At 41.6% G+C, this 15,016-nt stretch overlaps 1 protein-coding gene across 6 annotated transcripts in view; it reads right to left on the reverse strand.

Annotated features, from left to right (window-relative positions):
- The window catches only part of PLAG1 (PLAG1 zinc finger), a 52,756-nt gene that overhangs the window by 10,152 nt on the left and 27,588 nt on the right, over window positions 1-15,016 (reverse strand). For 5 of the 6 annotated variants that reach the window (XM_030966734.1, XM_030966699.1, XM_030966743.1 and 2 more), the window contains exon 2: window positions 1,408-1,507. The gene's annotated coding sequence lies outside the window, so the exon portion shown is untranslated. Of the gene's footprint in view, window positions 1-1,407; window positions 1,508-4,501; window positions 4,616-15,016 lie in introns of all 6 variants that reach the window. The other variant, XM_030966716.1, reaches the window with a different exon arrangement.

Genomic DNA, 15,016 nt, shown 5'->3' on the forward strand with positions numbered 1-15,016 from the left:
CTGTTAATGAACACACTGGTCTTCAGTGCATATTGGCCTGAATGCAGAATGAAATTTTGTTTTAGTCTAATCTCTCTTGACAAATGAAGTTCAGGGGGGAGAAGAAAAATCCAACCTGACGTATGCTTGCACAGGGTACTTCTATACTACCCAGGCACCTGCATGAGACCCACCACACAGAGCTGAGAGCACAGCAGTCACAGCCCTCACTGCATGGCCAGGGCACACCTACAGCCCCAATGAGGTACAAGGGATCCAGCCCCTCTGCCCCCCCCCGCCAAATCCATACCTAGCCTGAGACAGGGAAGGCAGGATTAGCAGAAAAGGCAAGGAAACAGCCTCCACAGTCTGCTGCACAAGAGTGGCGCTGCTTCAGCTCAGCAGCAAGTGGAGTCTGTGCCCAGACAGTAACAAGAGAAGTGGGGACAGCAGGAAAGATACAGGGAAGGAGGATGAGTCACCACAGGGAGGGAGAGTGGACAGAACCAGGATGGGGGTTAGGGCTAGGGAGGCTCAGGGAGTGCTGCATAGGCATTGGGAATATCTGAGGACATGAGGATAGGGGTGAGCTGGTAACACTGGGGTGGGTGGGAAGGAAGTGAACATGCATCAGGCTGGGGAGATGCAGGATATGAGGCCATGCAGAAGGGTGAATCTGATGTGATGTCAATAGCAGCCTTTGTTATGAAACAGCATATTAAGCTTAACAAATTAACATCTGACAACTTCTCACTCCTTTTCTCATTGCAAAGATCACACTTCAGGCTGAAGACCATCCTATATTCAGGCCAATATAAGATCGCTGTTGTCTTCTCCAAAATTTCAGGTAACCGAACTGCTGTACCAGTCAGAACATTCACAGGGATGAACAATTTGGCTTTTGTTCCTCTACAATCAAAACTAATTAAGCTGACTTTGAACTGTGTTTAAGTGTCCTTAAAAATGCATCACTAGAACAAATATAGTGTGGATCCAATCTTCGACAATGACAGAGTTTTATTAAAAAACACATATGCACTATTATCTCCATATCACTTCTCAATAGGTGAGGCAATTAAGAATGTCAGTATTGATCTCTGAATAGCAAACAACCACTTTTTTTCCCTTTTTTTGGATGTGGATATATAGACTGAGCAATGGAGATAAAACTTTAAAAAAACACTGATCCTCATATATTAAATTTTCCAAAGACCAGCTGAAAGAATTTTGAGAAATATTGCCTGCTTGTGTCTCAACATATTATCACTTAAAATCCACATTCTTACTGGTGCTTTCACAACTGCAGGATGAATGATTATATGCAGTATCAAATATAACAAACACATTACACAAAAGCTTATATATAATACTATTTTTAAAGAAGCATATACTTAAAGAGGATTAAAGCAGCCTCTGTTCAATGCACACCTGATGTTTGCCCACTAAAGTCCTCAGATTTTGGTCTTAACCAGTTCCGCTGACTCTTCTTGGAGGAAACCAGAATCCAGTACTTCCCATTTTTACTGGTCTGAAAAACAAAAGGAACAATGGACTAGACTCCAGCGAAACCAGCGCATTCATAAAGGCTCTGATGTGGCAAGACCAGGGATTGGAAAGAATCAGAAAGGAAAAGTTAAAAGGGACAGATCCAACCCATGCACAGAACATTATATACTGTTAATTATAAACTGTAGGAATCATTCTTGCATTATCAGTAGCAATTATGCACTTCAATTTGCAGTATACTTACATAATTTCAACTAATGCTATGCTGGACAGTGACACATAAAGAGATAAAATTAGACAAAAGCAAAGAAGTTTTCATGTAGTTAAAAAAAAATCCACAGACCACAAATAATTTAGATGTTACAGCAAAACATGTGAAATGCTGGGCCCAGACTTGAGTTTCTTACTCAGAAAGGACAGAGTAAGAGAAGATTCTGGATTAGGCCCAACTTTACTAGAACCTAATGCCTTCATTCTGCTTAATTATACAGGAAATAGCAGCTTAAAAGGTGACCTGCAAAGGAAAATAAAATTAATTTTAAAAGAATAATAAAACCTCTTAATGATGAACATGCTACAGGTAAATCTCAAAGGAGGGCAAGTCCAGGTATGCCTGAGCAAACTGAGAGGGCCTTCTTGGAATTTCCCTTGTACCTCCCTTTCCCCTGCCATCATCCTTTTGTAAATTTGCAGCAGGTCTTCCTTGTCTTGCTAGAAGGCCTCCTGGATGATGCAGCTATACACAGAAAACATGTTCAGTGCCTCATTGTAATGGGGAGGTTTATCCTGTCCAATTCTTCCAGATGTGTAAGGGCAGAGCCCTGTACATACCCCACAGCAGGCTGAAGCTGTTTGGCAGGAGCCCTGCAGTAATGTAATGCCTCTTCCTCCCCCCACAAAACATTTTCCTTTCTGGCTTCCCATTCATTCCAGAAATCATTCTTCCTTTTGATACCGAGTTCAGCTCTGCACAGCCCCAGCATCCTCTGTTGCTGAGTGTGAATGTGAGCAAACAGGTGTCCCTACACACCTATTGATGTCAGAAGTGCTTCAGAACAACCAACTGAAGCTCTCTGATGGCCGAGGAACATTTATGTGGGGCTTTGTACATACAGGCAGGAGGCAGAAACAGCTCCAGTACTCAAATAAAAAGCTCTGTTTTCAACTAATGAGCACAACCCTCACCTCCACTTTTTGGGGTTCCCAAATCACCTTGTTTAAGGGAGAAAATGATGATGACTCCTTACCTCCTCTCCCAGCAAGACCCTTATACATCCATTCCCCTGCAATGCCCATCTCAACGTCTTCCACTATCACAAAGGAAGATTTTCATTCCCCAGATGTTTCTACTGAGGTGCTACTATTGTTAAGTGTTTCTACTAATGTACTACTATTGTTAGGCAGACAATATTAAGACAGATGTATAGATGTAATGGACTAAGTCCTCATGGACTTAGCTCCTTCACTATTCACATTTACAGACTATTTCCTGTTTGGAAAAAAGACCCCAACAAATCCTGTTAAAATATTATCAAGTCCTCTCAGTGGCATTTAACATTTTCTCTTAAATGTTTATAGTCCTCAATGCTCACCGCACATCTAAAGTCACTCTAGCAAAAAGGAGATGACCTCAGGGACAGGCCACTACAGACACGGAAGGAGTATGGAATCGGGAAAATGAAGCAACTGGAACAAGTAAATAAACAAGATAAACACGTGATGTAGCTAAAATGCTGAGGAGAATGAAGGAGGACAGTCAGGTACTCTCATTCATTCATTACCTTACAAATACAGCAAAATCACAATGCAGTGGATCCAGGTGAGGGCAATGCTACACCTACAATTAGTGGGATCTCAGTTTCTACAGGGCCTTTATTATATAAAGAGCTCAACAATGTACACACAAAGGGGCTATGTTTGTATGAATAATGAAAACAGTTACTCCATTTGACAGGATTAAGTGAAAAGATAAAATACTTCCTATTTTTTGCAACAATAAGCATGCTATTGGATAAAAGACTTTTCCTTATGCACAGAAGGCAAAAGTTGTCCATGATAATGCTGATTTCTAGACCACCTTTCTCAGAAGCTTTTGGTGTTAGAAAATGTCTGAGGCATAATACTGGACAAAAATGTATCATTCTCCTTTTAAGGGCTTATAATCATAGTGTCACTAAGCTTTTCACCTAGATGAGGTAGAAAGAATTTTTAATGAATAACAAAGTTCAAATAAATTCTCCACATGAAGCAGAGAAGCATCACACTGCAAAATGCATTGTCACATGCATGTGCCCGAAGCCCACTTGGGTATACAAAACACAACTTCTCTAAATGTATTAATTATTTAATCTAATTGTAAGAATTCTTAGAATTTTTACAATTTACCAGATCTTCCATAATTTGTGAAGCACTAATTTTGCTAAATCTCCAAACACCCTGATAATTCCAGGTTAGATAATATTTCAATTTCAACTAAAAAAAATGCTACAAAACCCTTCGGTGGAAGATAAATAATATAAAAATATAAAATAATCTATTCCTTTTTATTATTAAAATGAGTAACACTTTTTCCCCCAAATTCACAGTTCCTATTCAAAAATCTGATAAGATAGTTACACTTGAAAATATTTTAAAACATTTGATATCTCAACTGAAAGGATATTGAAGACAATACAGAAATATAACCAATAATCCTCCTCCTAACTTGCATTTCATACTTAAGAGGCTTCAAGCACAGTAAAGGAAAACAACAGTTTCATGGTTATTTTCTTTCAAAATAAAAGAGCAATAATGAGAACACAGTACTGAGAACACAGTATTTGTCATTTTGCCTTTTATATAAAACAGCAAATCTAGCTTCAGTTCCTGAAATCAATCAGTTTTAAACCAAAGGAAGGGTCCTAGAAATATTAGAATCATAATAATGGTAGAACTCAGTAAGGAGTTAATAGCATTAAGAGTCATCATGGGTTTCAAATATTTCTTTAAGGAAACAAAATGGAAAGCAGTTACTTACCCTACGGAACTGTGATTCTTTAAGCAGTGCTGTCCGCACACATCCCAGGTGAGCACGTACTCACACGGACAGGACCAAGTCCTCTGAAGTCAGTAATGTCCATCCAGGCTGTGCCTGTGAACCACCTCAGCTATGCACAAGGCAAAGGACTCCCCAGCAGTGCCACCACTGCCCCACCTAGCACAGCCAGCAGCTCCCAGCTCTGCCCTTCACTCACACTGTGGCACAAACCCAATTGCCCGCACCACTGCTGCCCATGCGCTGCCCCGGCAACCTCCCTCTCCCCTGCTGCTCCCAAACCACTGCTCCCACCTCAGGGGTTTGGGGGCTGATGTGACTTGAGCTGGCAAGGTTTGCTGTGGTTGATGAAAGGGAGCAGGGGCATGGGAGAGCAATACATGGGCAAGAGTTGATGTCCTAGCTGGAACTGTGGTGTGAGGTTTGGAAAGCTGAAATATCAACCGGCATCCTAGTTGAGGAAGAAAAGAGGATGAACAAATGCAGCCCAAGGAAGCAAGGAGCTGCTGCTGCTCAGGGTGGTAATGGAGCAAACTAATCTCAGGATACCCCAGTCCAACCTCTCTCAGGTTTGCCAACAGTAAACACCCATTCAGAGTAAAGGACAATAGATGACTTTTGGTGCCTCTCTTGCCAGAAGAGCCACCATTACTGTAGCATAAGTAATGATTTTTCGTCTTTTCTGTACCAGGTGACTAATAGTCTAAAAAGCACTGACAAGCAGTCACCTGACTAAAAAGTACTGACAAATGAAATCTGCTCTGTTGGAGCGATCTGGGACAGCTGGGGGAGCTGAGTTGGTGAAATCACCAGTAAGAGACAGCTGATCTCATCATTGTGGCTCAGAAGAGCCAAAATGACTATCAGACAGCACTTTGTAGAGAGGCTGTCACTGGAACAGGTTTCCCAGAGAAGCTGTGGATGCCCCATCCTTGGAAGTGTTCAAGGGGACAGGTTGGATGGAGCTTTGAGCAGCTTGGTCTAGTGGAAGATGTCCCTACCCATGGCATGAGGGCTGGTACTAGATAATCTTTAAAGTCTCTTCCAACCCAAACTGCTCTACGACTCCAACTACAAACCCCATCCCCATTCAGCTGGAGCTCTTAAAATGGCACAAATGTTGCCAGAGCTTCTGAAGACAAAGGAATCTAACCCCACATTAAGGTGACAAAAGAAGGAGCACCATGTAGGCTTCTCTGGCATTCCCTGCGCTGTGAGCTTACATGCAAGCCTCTCACCAGGCAGTTCCATTTTGTGGGGGAGCAGATTTAATCCTCCTGCTGATTTAGCTGCTGGAAGGGGCTGAGGGCAGAAGTGGCAGAGTGCCTGTACTGCTCCAGGACAGCATGCTGGGACCTGCTGCCCTGCAAGGCTCAGACACCCTTCCTGGATCAACAAAGACCAACGTGCCTACTGCACACTTGTACAGGCCTCAGAGAGAGAGCAGGAGGTCTGACCAGCTCCATAGAAAAACACTCGATTTTTTGCAGCAGACACTTCAACTCAGAGTAGCTGCAGGCAGCAGAAGATCCAACTTCCCACCTATGACTTCCAGAGAGAGAATTAGAGGGAATTCTCCTTCTTAAGAGAGAATTAACTTTCCATAAGGGAGGATCTCAGATGGAGAAGCTGACACCACCAATGGAAACAGTCAAGCAGGTAAGAAAAATCCATGCAAAGATGTTGAAATATCGATGCTTCAACCTATTTAGGGGTGCCTTTCTCCATGTTGAATTAAAATCAAGTCTTCTGACTGATTCAGGGGTCTACATCCCTGCTTGTGCTTGGCAGGCCATTTGACCTGCATTTATTTGAACAGCATGGCACTTTTTAAAAGAGACAGCTGAGGGAGCCTGCTCACCTTTGCTCATACTTAGAAAGAGAATCCTGGCTTTGGTAGGAAGATGCTGATCCTTCCCCATCTGTTCCTGGCTGAATAGGGGTGGAGAGGGAAAGGGGCAATGAAGGTGGTTCTACATCTGGAAACTCAAGCTGAGGCATTGATGCTGGAGGGCAGAAAGGAAGAATGGCCATTGCTAGAGTGCGACAACAGAAAGTGAGTTTGGCCATGAAGTCTGACTGGGCCAGGAGAGGCTCACACCTGCACTTTCACAGTGAAATTTAGTTTTCTGTCTGCTTTTTTGTGTAATTTGGAAGAGATTTGAACAGCAAGCAGCATGTGCAGACACCTGGCACAACTGTCCAAAAATAAGGCACTGCCAAATGGCAGGAGGGACAGATCTTGGCCCCCAGAGCCCTGTCTCTGGCACTGTGGGGCCTTTTGGATGGCAAGGAGTGAGAGGGGAGAGCTGGCAGGTGCCCTACCTGAGAGCAGCTGGAAATCAGCTGCACTTTTACAGCTCCTCTTCTTTCATAAGCTGACAGACAGATGTGAAAAGACAAAGGGGTCCAACACTGAGGCCCCAGTGGGACAAGATGGCATTGAGAGGTGGGTGATGCCACCTGGCCATCTGCATTTTCAGGCAACTGCAAAGAACCATTCAAAGATGCAGGCACTGGCCCTGTGGTACAGTGGTGCTTCATGTAAAGGCAGCACACACACATATGCAAACTAATCACAAAAGAACAGACAGTTTTGCTGCGTGGGTTTTAAAATATATATATACAAGGCTGTATTTATTTTATCTTGAACTTCAGGACCTGCTTATAGCAACACAGCTCAATTGAGGGAAATCCTGCTCCAAGGATTCAAGCTCTAGCCTACAGTGCTGAGGGGTGGCTGAGGGAGCATGGTAGGACAGCAGTGAGAGCATGCACGGGCTGCAGGAAGACACAACCAAATCCCCAAATCCAGGCATGCAGCAGGAGAACTGCCTGCAAAAGCTGCTGCAGGAAAATGGGATGATGTGGGCAAAACAGTGAAAATATCTCTCCAGCGATCTTAGATATAAACATAAGAATGACTTAGAGATAATAACACATAAGAGTTCACCCCTGAGGGAAACAGCCTAACATCTAGAACACAATGAAATAACATAACCACTGAAACTAAAACCAGGTAACCATTGTAGTCTACTGTTAGTGACAGCACATTACTAATATCTACTGTGTGCAGAATGATGATTATGCTGCAAAGAATATAATATAGAAGACAGAAAAATGCAAGATTCATCAATACTAGATTTTATTTAAGGCTTTGCTGTTTTGGATTTTTTTAAACATCCACAAAACAGAGAAAACTACAGAAACTGCAGGCACCAGAGCAGGAAAAAAAATTCCACTCCCTTCAAACCAGTCTGAAATTTGGCTAGCAATGGAAACAAATGCACTAAAATCATTAAACATATTTCTTTTCTTGTGGGTAGTAAATGCAAGGATTTCAGTAATAAACATCTGTTAAATATACGTATCTTTTATTAATTAATAAAGCAAGCACTTGGAGGAAAAAACCCACTAGATTCCTGTGGGACAGTAACCATCATAGAAAAATAGGTATTTATATAGATATGACTATTACGTTTAATGGTTTTTTTCACTGTCATAATTCTATGCAATTCTGAGAGCTGTACTACAGTCATGAAATTTGGACAACTAGCTTTTTAATTTTAGAAAGTAACTCATTCTTATAATATGCTACACTAGAAAGAGGATTACATAACTTTTTTTTCAGAATATAGAAGAAAAAATTCTACCATGCTTGCCCTTTTTTTTCCCCTTAAGTTTCTGGAAAAGTAGAACATGAACTTACTAATGTTTATTTTAGCATGACCTAATAGTCTGTAATTTAAAGAAAAAAAAATCACAATACCATCCAGCATCTCTTTGTGGGCTTTTCATGTTTCAGATTACTTAGGTCCACTTTAAATCTTGAGAGCTCAGTTTTGGTTACTAAATGTTCCAAAGGATTCCTGGTTATATACTAAATTAAAGGAAACAAGAGCTGCCTAGAGCTAACCCATCTGATGATTGTGGTTTTATGGACTTTTTAAGAATCTCCATGGCATTGCATAGATGTTTTTCTTAAAACTTCGGAGAGACTGTGATAACAAATAACGCTGTTAGTGTAATTACTGTTAGAATTTTTAAAACCTGTGGAAGTGTTTTTGTGTGTTTTGGAATCACACCATCACCACCACCACCACCACCACCCCTCTTCCTCATGAATAATCTGGACCCATTTTTGAAGTAATGATGCTTTTGTGAAAACAAGCTTTGGTTACTGTTTAATCTCCATACTATTTTTATAATAAAATGCAAAGGAAATCCTGGAGATGCACATGCAAGCATGAACACACAACCTAAAGGTGCATGAGATTATACTCTAATATGGTCAGGAACTAATTTGATATTTTTAAGGAAAAGTATTTTCCTTTGCCACAAGACACCTCCAAATGAGCATGGGTGTGAGGGCAAGATTAGTGCTACATCTAGGCCAGTATTCTATCTATCTTCAGTAATAGCCAAGAGTACAGGACAGGTCACAGACGTGTGATATTTCTCTGGTTCTCTTCAGACCACCCACTCCTTTGATGTCAGAGACTTTCTGAACCATATGTGGTTTCTGTTTAGCAACTTTGAGCACATCACCCTTCCAAGCAATAGTCCACGATTCTCCTGGAAACCACATATTTTTTTATAATATCCACAACATATGTTTAACAAGTCATCCCACAGGTCTCTCCACCACTGATTTCATGGAGAACCTCTCATTTTTGAAGGCTCGGAATGTGCCTTCTCTCCTAACTGTGCATGCTTTTGTTTTGAAAGGCAGTGGTCAGTATTCATCTTCCTTGCTCTGCACATGTCTACAACATTGCCCTCAATTAATTACTTCCCCAGACCAAAGTTCCAATTTACAGAAATTTTCTTTAATGGAAGCCACCTATGTAACTCATCATCTTTACTGACCTCCTCTAAGCTGCTTCTAGTTCTAATATACCTTTGAAGGCTCCAGAAATACACACAACACTTGGAAGCAACTTGAACATACATTTTTGTAAAGACATTCTCAAAATTTGTTCTGTACATTTTTACTCTCATTTTTGGATTGTGTTTTGGTGACCAATGAGTTCATGATCTCGCAGGATCACCAATCACAATTCCCAAATCTTATTCCTCAATGGTAATACTCAGCTCAAACTCTTAATCCAATATATAAAAGGGATTGTTCTGCCCAGTTATCCTTCTTAGTTATCATCATAATTTATCTACACTGAATCTTATCACCCATTTTGTTGCATAGTCCTCAGCACTTTAATGTCCTTCCATTGCTCTCTACAGCTAGCCCTCTTCTTCACAGCAAAGTTGCTCACCCAACTGCTCATCCCCTTACTGATCCCATTCATGAACAGATCTCTGGAAATTAACTGGGACCCTCCTTTAACTGAGAACAGGCCTTCTACCCTTTGATGGTACCTCTTAAACTGTCATTTACTTGTGCAAGGACCTCCCCTCTTATATAATCTTAGTTTCCTTAAAAAGTCTTTTTGATAAAGTTCACTTTGATTTTTGAACCAGAACATCTTCTTGCTGATCCTCCCAGAAACTGCAATTGCCCAAGACCAGACTTCCTCACAAGTTCTTCTTTGACTCTTCTCAAATTATCATTCCTATGCAGCTGGCCACCAATGCTATGCTTTATTACAGCATCTAACAACCAAATACAGATTTCAGATTTGCCTGGTACAGGCCTGCCTGGCCCAGACCCCTGAAACCATGATTTTCTATACTTGCATTTCAGAAGATTTTTCTGAACCTGAATACTCGAGCATGTACCATTTAGACAATGTAATTAGGTTGCAGAGCACAAATAGATTGGTGTTAAAAGTTTTGCTTTTTGAGTCACCTAACAAATCATAACTAAAGATGTTTTTAACAGTTTCAGCTATCATTCAAGTAAAAGGGTTACTGTTGCTCTAGTCCTGCTAGTTAACACAAGCTCAAATAAGAGGGGCAAATTGGTGGTTGAAAAAAATCTCAATATGTTATAGAAGCTGCAAGCACTGTGCTAGGACAAGGCTTTCCACAGGAGCTGATTTCTCTCATGATGCTACACTAGATGGTTGAAAAGATCAATTCTGGAACAAAACCACAACTCATGCAGGACAGATATAAAGTGACTGAGAGACAGGGTAGTCTCCCCACTACATAACACCACATCCTGTGTATAGGTGGCAACCATGCAGTAGTGCAAAGCCTGCAGCAGAAGCCCAGTCCTGCCTAGAGTCACACTGTGGAAACAACATTGCCTGGGGGCAAAACCTGTGACAGGGTTTAGCACTGCTTTATTGTAACCTTGGATTTCTTTTAACCATATTATTTATTGGAGCTATTCCAACTGAAATGCTGATGATCCTGGTTGCCCTGCTTCCTCAACCTCTCATCCCAGCCCTCAAAGAAAGGCAACAAGTAAGAAAGAGTGACCTATTTCCAAGCAGTCACTTCCAATACAACCTACAGTCAAGGAACTGCTGTTCTATCTGAAAAGAACATACTTCACAGATTATTGTAGCTTTACAGTAAATAGGAAGTGCTACATCTAGCCATGATTGCTTTTGCCACTACTGCTACAACTGTGATGCTGGATGATGGTACCAATGACCTTATGAGCTAAAACACAAAAGCCTTAGGGAAGGTTAACTGAAAATGCAGAATACTTAAGGTAATACCAAAGCAAATCCCTCTTCAAAGGTGCAACCAGTGAGCCTTTCTGAAGCTGCACAGCACAGACACCAAATGTATTTCTGACTCTGTTCATGTACCAGCTTTGTGCAATGCTTTTAGTACACACCTAAATAGCTTACCCTGACTAGAGTGACTACTCAGAGCCCCCACCATCCCTGTTGCTACCAGAGCATCCTTGTGAACAAGGTAAGTACATAGAGCTCTTCATTTGTTCCCATTTTCCATTTGGCATGTTGAGCATTCTGCTCCAGAGCACGGTGATGCCATGCAATGCAATTTGGGATGCATATCTCAAGGCCTAAGAATTCTGAGATTTGATGCCAGATTAGTGAACAACTAAAAGCAGTCATGCATAATTTAGAGCTACACAACTGAACACTGTAGTGGGAGATAAGGCAGGCAGTTAGTATCCAGAATAGCCACCCGGATTACAATATTTGGATTCAGGTGACCAGAAACAACAACTGGATCAGTTTCAGCCAGCAAAGCCAGAATCTGCTAGAAGTCCACAAAGATTTTGTCCTGGAGCTACACCAACAGAAAACCATTTTGGGAGCTCCTGTCAGCCTGATGAAATGTCCTAACGATGTGGTCACCAAACAACTTTACCTTTAACTCACAAGATAATCATCATGTTATCGGCAGGACAAGCAAGCCAGGAAGGCTAACAGTAGCACAGGATTTCTCCATGTCATGTCAAGGGACAGGGATAGGGTTCCCTGCTGTCACAGAAACAGGCTGTGAAATGCATACATGTTCCCTTACTCTGTCCTAGCTCCATCCCCAAACACACTGGCTTAAGACTATCTCAGTCTTGCAGGACACAGTTTACCACAGTAAGCATTCACCAACACTGGCTGATCTACAATGAAAGACCCGGATTTCCTGAAATGTAAATTTTATTCTCCACAGTCTAAGACACCAGACTACTTAGAAGCTCTCTTTTTTTAAAAACAACTTAGTAGACTCTGCTTCCCTGATTTCAAGCCTACATTAAGTGATGTGAGAAAAACACATGCAAGACTTTGCCTCGAACAGCTGCAAACTGCTAGTAGGGCAGGCTTCCAGAAAGGTGGAAGGAAGATGGTGACAAAAAAGATGGAATAAAAATAGTCTTATGACTGTATGGTATGCATCAATGTTTCATGCACGTTATGGGAAAAAATCCTGGAGGGCAGATGGAAACATGAAATAGAGATGCTTTTGTGAATCCCAGAGAATGTCTTCCTCTAAAGTGCTCTCTAACAAGATGCTTGGGCTCCTTTCACACTGTGGGAAAGTAGCTCTAGGCTAGCAAAAAAATTTCCAATCAAAAAGGTATGTTTAGTTTAATTTTATTTTTAAAAAGTTGTGAAGAGATGAATTTTACAATAGTTGTGTGTTCAATTAATTTTTCAAACAGGTGTTTAGACAAATGGATTTATTTACTGATTTAGCTGATGGTGAATTTTTTTCAGTGAAAAATAATAACCTTAAAAACAAAGCAAGTCTTGCACAGAGTGCTCCTCTAGATGGTACACACAAGAATCAGAGTAGTCAGGAAACATTTCAGCTCAACTGACATAGTGGTCTCAATCTGAAATACTTTCTATGTTTTGCAGGGTGTTGGAGATAAAATACTTGACCAGTGTTCTGTTAGAACTGTTTAGGTTTAGCACCTTTGCACTGCCTGTTTCTTGTCCACTTCCAGAAATGCATAATCCATCACAATCTTCTGGGGGTTCTCCAGGAAACCCTCCTTTCACCATTCTGCCTTTGCTAAGCTGACAATTTCAAGGTTCAGATCCACCTTTTGTTTATCTTCTGAAATCTGATGGCTATCTTTTAGCTATTAATTCCCTCTTCATATGGGCTGCAGCGTTTTTATGTGCTAAGAGAAATCAGAAAAAATAAAGATGTTACTAGTCACCCCACTCAATACAGAGTCTATTTTTGTACTGCTAACTAGCTTCTTCCTTCATGACCACATTTAGATTCTTTTCTTCCAGTTTCTCTTTTCACCGTGTGCCCTTCAGAACTGCAAGATGCTATCCAAATTACTTCCACATACTACATATGCTATTGTAGGTTTTACTGAGACATATGTAATGGGGTAAGTTGGTTGCTATTGTTTCAAAACTTGAAATGGTCAGACATTGTTGGATAGGGAATTTGAGTATAAAGGGTTCTGCTTTTGGTCGTTTGTTGGTTTTTTGTTTGGTTTTTAAAGAAAAAACTAGTATGCATTGCATATTTTAACTGCATACATGGGAAACTAGCCATCCTTATGCTGAAGGACAGCACTCCCTAACAAATTCCTGGGAGACCTACAGACCTCATTTATAAAGACAACAGGCAAACTGTGATAATGCACTGCAAGGTTACCTATCAACAAGCTTCATCCAGGAGTGTCAGAGGACCATTTCCTTAGAGGGGAAAAAAACCCATACCCCAAAACAACCCAACGCCTCCTTTACCGGCACTTTTTGTGTCAAACCCCCCCTCTTACACACTATTTTCACTCCTTTTATGGCTTCTGAAGATTACTGTAAAATACACTGTGAAGGTAAGAAATTTCTGTTGCAGCTTTTAGATCTACACAAGCTCATTTTACTACACAGAAAATACAGAATAGCCACAGAGCTCAAAATTCTTTTTGTGTACTTCACCTTGAGTGAAGATTGAGCACAGAAATGAAACTGCAACAGCACGGCTTTGTATTTGAGACTGCTCTAGGATGAATAAACACTGTGAGCATGACTAAGGTCTGGAGCAGGGGGGCAGCATAACCAAAGCTGGGGAAGGCTGTGATTAGCGAGGAGGAAATGACAGATCAAATCAGTAGAGAAAGGAGGCAGAAAAGTGTGAATCATGTCTGGGACTTGGCACAGCAAAGAAATACATCATTAAAGCTTTGAAGTAAGACTGATGAGATGATGACATTTTGCTGAGGGGAACAAGAGTGAAGAAAAAAGCATGCAAAACTATCAAAAAGTGTGATTGAGAGCTCTTGCAATTGTGGAGTCAGGTACTGGACAAACTACAAAACATGAGTCAGCAGCACAGATGTGACAGACCGACTGGGAGGAAGGCAAACCAACACTTGCTAAGCTGAAGGATGTCACACAGGAAGGGGTGCAGGCAGCAGCAGGAGGAAGCAGTCCCATCCAACACTATCCATTCTCTATGTCTGTGCACATCCCCTGAACACATTACTCCCTCCAGCCTTCAAACTATCTCCCCTCGCACCCAACTTTAGGAGCAGAGCTCCAGGGAGCATGGAGGTGAGCCATGCCACGGCTTCAGCTCAGCTGGGACAGGCAACTCCTTGCTGTGTCTAACTGGGCTGGGCTGCTTTCTGCCTTCCCCACAGCCTCAGGACCCCCAAAGCAGGGAGCAGGCAGTGAGCTCCATGGTGACACCAACACCAAGAGAAGGGTCAGCACTCTCCTTCTGGAGATCTCTAGGTTTTCCCAATAGGGCAAGGTAAATAAGGGACAGAGTTGCAAAGATTTGGACAGTGAGGATAACTGATCTGGGCAGCTAAGATAATTTGATGCTATTCCTCATGAAATGGGTCTTTTACACCAAAGGTACAGAGCACAGAGAACAAGGGGAAGGAGTAGACATGGGAAGTATCAGGGAGCTAATACAGGAAAGTTTCTGAGAAGTCCTTCCGTACAGCTGGACTGGTAAGAAGGCAAGGCTAGCTGAGCAAAGACCAGGGAGAGGGGTAGGAGACAGTAAACGTTGATATTCTGGATGACAGAGTAAGAGAAATGAAAGGATGGAGGGACAGTAGCTGGAGTGCAGAAGTTTAGAGATGGTCAGTAAAGGACAGCACATCTGTGTGGATGAGGAGCTCACAGAAAA

The sequence above is a fragment of the Camarhynchus parvulus genome, chromosome 2 (assembly GCF_901933205.1).
Source record: "Camarhynchus parvulus chromosome 2, STF_HiC, whole genome shotgun sequence".
Taxonomy (NCBI): domain Eukaryota; kingdom Metazoa; phylum Chordata; class Aves; order Passeriformes; family Thraupidae; genus Camarhynchus; species Camarhynchus parvulus.